Source organism: Canis lupus, chromosome 13 (genome assembly GCF_003254725.2).
Source record: "Canis lupus dingo isolate Sandy chromosome 13, ASM325472v2, whole genome shotgun sequence".
Taxonomy (NCBI): Eukaryota; Metazoa; Chordata; class Mammalia; order Carnivora; family Canidae; genus Canis; species Canis lupus.
This window is the reverse complement of record NC_064255.1, coordinates 63,697,143-63,701,909: the sequence shown is the minus strand read 5'-3', so window position 1 is coordinate 63,701,909 and position 4,767 is coordinate 63,697,143. Positions and strand designations below refer to the sequence as shown.

At 46.6% G+C, this 4,767-nt stretch overlaps 1 non-coding gene across 1 annotated transcript; it reads right to left on the bottom strand.

The window, feature by feature from the left end:
- Window positions 1-1,058: 1,058 nt before the first annotated feature.
- On the bottom strand, window positions 1,059-1,160 carry LOC112663790 (U6 spliceosomal RNA). Its single transcript, XR_003125226.3, has one exon. It is a non-coding gene; the product is annotated as a U6 spliceosomal RNA (small nuclear RNA).
- Between the last annotated feature and the right edge of the window lie 3,607 nt (window positions 1,161-4,767).

Genomic DNA, 4,767 nt, shown 5'->3' with positions numbered 1-4,767 from the left:
CTGAACACAAGAACGGTCAAATGAGAATCAGTCCATCTTATCCTATTCCCTAGACGGGTATCATGGCATGTGTCTAGAGATAGAAGTAGAGTACGAGGTCATGTGTGGGAACCAGAGGAACACACAAGACCATGAGTGGCAATGGGAAGTAAGAGGGGTGGACTAGGGATGCCTGGGTGGCTCTGTGGTTGAGTGTCTGCCTTCAGCTTGGGGCCTGATCCCAGGATCTGGGATCAAGCCCCACATCGAGCTCTTCTCCCTCTCCTTATGTCTCTGCTGCTCTCTGTCTCTCATGAATAAATAAATACATCCTAAAAAAGAAAAGTAGGTGCACCTTGAGGTGCACTCAAGGAAACTTGCACTCACATTTCACTATATAGCATTTCTTTGGCCCCTCCACTCCTGTAGAGATAGCTTCTACCTACCTTAGGTGAGAGGCTAGTGGAATCCTGCAGGGCAAGAATGCTTGTGTCTCAGATCTTCAGTACAGCACATTTCCATGGCACCTCCTCACTACAGTGGGGCCAGGTTCTAACTCCCATATGTGAGAAGCTAGTTGAAAGCTTCATTCAAGGAATGTTTCTTTCTGAGAGTTGAGCACAGGGCCTTCCCATTGGGCCTCCACACCTACTGTGCACTTAGGTTCTAAATCTCTTATGTTAGAGGCTTTTCAGAAGCTGCCTGCCAGGGACACTTGTTTCTCAGAGTTTAGTAGACCCCATTTCCCCCTAGCCTCCACAGATTCTTTTGATATAGGTTCTAATGCCAGTAGGTGAGAGTAGTTTCTACTCTCAGACTCAGGAGCATTGGTAGCTCACAGTTCCCTACATAGCATTTACATAAGCCCTCCACTCCTGTGGAGATAGCTTCCCCCTCCCCTAGGTGAGAGGTTAGTGGAAACCTGAAGGGCAGGAATGCTTGCATCTCAGAGTTCATTACATTGCATTTCCATCACACCTCTTCACCTACAGTGGAACTAGGTTCTAACTCCCATAGGTGAGAGGCTAGATGAAAGCTGCATTCAAGGAACGTTTCTTTCTTTCTTTTTTTTTTTTTTTTTTAATATGGAACGCTTCACGAATTTGCATGTCATCCTTGCTCAGGGGCCATGCTAATCTTCTCTGTATCGTCAAGGAACGTTTCTTTCTGAGAGTTCAGGACAGGGCCTTTCCATTGACCTCCACACCTACTGTGGACATAGGTTCTAACTCCTTTAATTTACAGGCTTGTCAGAAGCTGCCTGCAAGGAACGCCTTTTCTCAGAGTTCAGTAGACTGCATTTCCCTCAAGCTTCCGCAGGTTCTTTTGATATAGGTTCTAATGCCAGTAGGTGAGAAGGTAGTGGAAAGCTATAGAGCAGGAATGCTTGGGTCTCAGAATTCAGTACAGCACATTACCATGGCACCTCCTCACCTACAGTGGAGCTAGGTTCTAGCTCCCTTAGGTGAGGGTCTAGTTGAAAGCTGTGTTCAAGGAATGCTTCTTTCTGAGTGTTGAGCACAAGGACTTTCCACTGGGCCTCCACACCTACTGGGGATATAGGTTCTAACTCCCTTATGTTAAAGGCTTGTCAGAAGCTGCCTGCAAGGAACGCTTATTTCTAAGAGTTCAGTAGACCACATTTCCATTGAGGCTCCTCAGGTTCTTTTGATATAGGTTCTAATGCTGGTAGGTGAGAGGGTAGTGGAAAGGTGAACGTAGGGAACATAGCATTTCCATGGCCACTGCAATCCTGTGGAGATAGATTCTACCCCCCGTAGGTGAGAGAATAGTGGAAAGCTGCAAGGCAGCTTATGTCTCAGAGTTCAGTAGAGTGCATTTCCATGGCACCTCCTTACCTAAGTTGAGCTAGCTTCTAACTCCCATAGGTGAGAGGCTAGTTGAATGCTGCATTTAAGGAATGCTTCTTTCTGCAGTTGAGCAAAGGGCCTTCCCATTGGGCTTCCACACCTACTGTGGACATAGCTTCTAACTCCCTTACATTAGAGGCTTGTCAGAAACTGCCTGCAAATGGGGATCCCTGGGTGGCTCGGTGGTTTGGCACCTACCTTTAGCCCCAGGCATGATCCTGGAGTCCTGGGATCGAGTCCTGCATCAGGCTCCCTGGGTGGAGCCCACTTCTTCCTCTGCCTGAGTCTCAGCCTCTCTCTCTCTCTTTCTCTGTGTCTCTCATGAATAAAAAAAAAAAAAAGAAAAAAAAGAAAAGAAAAGAAAAGAAAAGAAAAGAAAAGAAAAGAAAAGAAAAGAAAAGAAACTCCCTGAAAGGAACGCTGGTTTCTCAGAGTTCAGTAGGCCGCATTTCACTCAAGCCTCCACAGGTTCTTCTGATATAGGTTCTAATGCTGGTCAGTGAGAGAATAGTGGAAGGCTACAATCCAGGAACACTGGTGGCTCACAGTTGACTACTAACTGGCCCCTCCAGTCCTGTAGACATAGTTTCTACCTCCTTTGGTGAGAGGCTAGTGGAAAGCTGTGGGGCAGGAATGCTTGTTTCTCAGAGTTTAGTACAGTGCGTTTCCAATGCCGCCTCCTCACCTACAGTGGAGCTAGGTTCTAACTCCCATAGGTGAGAGGCTCTTGAAAGCTGCATTCAAGGAATGCCTCTGAGAATTGAGCACAAGGCCTGTCCCTTGGGCCTCCCCACAATTGTGGACATAGCTTCAAACTCCCTTACATTAGAGGCTTGTCAGAAGCTGCCTGCAAGGAATGCCTTCTATGAGAGTTCAATAGGCTGCATGTCCCTCGAGCCTCCACAGGTGCTTTTGATATAGTTTTAATGCTGGTAGGTGAATGGAAAGCTGCATTCAAGGAATGCTTCTTTCTGGGGGCGGGCAAGATGGTCGAAGTGTATGGGTCCTCAACTCACCTGGTCCCACCAACTTACCTAGATAACCTTGAAAACGTCCTGAACATCTACGAATTCAACCTGAGATTTAAAGAGAGAACAGCCAGAATGCTACAGAGAGAAGGGTTTTCACTTCTAGCAAGGTAGGAAGGTGGGAAAAATAAATAATTGAAAAGAATCAATTGGGGGAGGGGTACTGAGAAGAGCCAGGCTAAAGGGAGGCAGCGAAAGCCTTTGGAACAGCAAAGCCCAGGCCTGGAGAAGCCTGAACTTTAAAATTCCACACGAGATTTTTCTCGGACAGAAAAGTGCTTAGCAGGGAAATCAGACAGAATCCCAGGAGGGGCAGCGAAGCCCCCAGTTTCCAGGAGTCACTAATAGAGGAAGTGCACCTGGGGGAAAGCATACCACAAACTGTGGACAGATCTCGGTGAAGGGCTGGAGCACCCAGCCTGAGGGGTGTTTTGGAGAAGCCAGTAGGTTAGGCAGGCCAGCTCTGGATAGAGGTGTCTGTGTCCTGCTGCCTTCAGGAGCTGTCCCCCCCTCCCCCCGGGAGCGTGGTTCCAGCAGCACAGGGCCCCAGATCCCAGGGTGCCAAGCAGACAAAGCCCACGATCCTGCAATCCCCCCAGGATAGGCGGAAGCGGGGAGGGCACAGGAGAGCGAGACCTCTCCTGCCACTGGGCACCCCCAAGGTGTGCAGATCAGTGCCCCCATGCCACCCTGGGAGCATATTGGCCAGTGCGGACTGGGAGACTGCGTTAGTTACTGTGGGGAGTTGACTCCAGAACTGGAGTTCTGCTGCTGCCAGTGGTGTTGTTCCTCCTTGTCACCTTGTGCCTGGGAGAGGCGGGGCTGCCAGGAAACAGAGGCCTCCCGGGGTATAAAGCTCCCACTGAGCCTGTCACCTGGCAGGGGGCTCTCTCCCAGGCACACACACCTGAGAATCAGCATAGCAGGTGCCTCCCCCAGAAGACCAGCTGGAAGGACAGGGAAGAGCAAGTTCTTGACCAAACAGTGCTGGAAAGCTCCAGGGGAAGTTGAGGGATTTATAATATATAGAATTAGAGGGTCCTCCCCTTTTTAAAAATTTTATCCCTTTTTTCAGTACAACTCGTTATTATATCAGACTAAAAAATTCCAATATTTTTTCTCTTTTCCCACCTTAACTACAATATTTTACTACCTCTTCCTTTTTAAATTTCTTCCTTTTTGACTTTCATATTTCTACAATTATGTGTCTTAGATATATTTTTCACTTCCGGATTCTGTTCAACATACTCAATTTAATTTTGGGAGATATATGAGATGTGTTTTTTTGTTTTGTGTTTTTTGTTTTCTCAGCCTCATTTTGCTCTACAGTGGCAGAAGTTAATACCTTCTAAAACATGACCAGCATGCACACAGAACCAAGTGGAATACCTTGCTGGTTCATTCTGTGAGATTATATTCTCTCTTCATCGTATTTATGTTTTGATGGTCAATGTTGGGGCTTTCTACCAGTATTTCTGGTATATATAAATTTGAGACTGAGCATCTTTTAACATACAGAACTTAGTACACCATAACCAAAAGGATTACCCTCTAGGACCCCTCAGGTAGACTACATTCTCCCTCTGCTACAACTTCTTCACCATGACCATCTCCAGTCCCCCCCCCCCTTTTTCTTCTCTTTTTCCTCTTTACTTCTGTCTTTTCTATTCTTTTTTTCTTTTTCTTTTTTCTTCTTTGGGATTCTTGGCCTTTTAGTTTTTACTACTTTGTTTTAAAATATTGTTTTTCACTTTAGTGGTCCTTTTGTTTTATTTTGTTCTGATCTTTGTTTTCATTTTCGGGTCTCTAACCTCGTCAGAATCATCAGGGGTGAAATTTACTTAGGTCGCGGTTGATATTCTTGACTCAGCCCGCTCATACAGCCACTC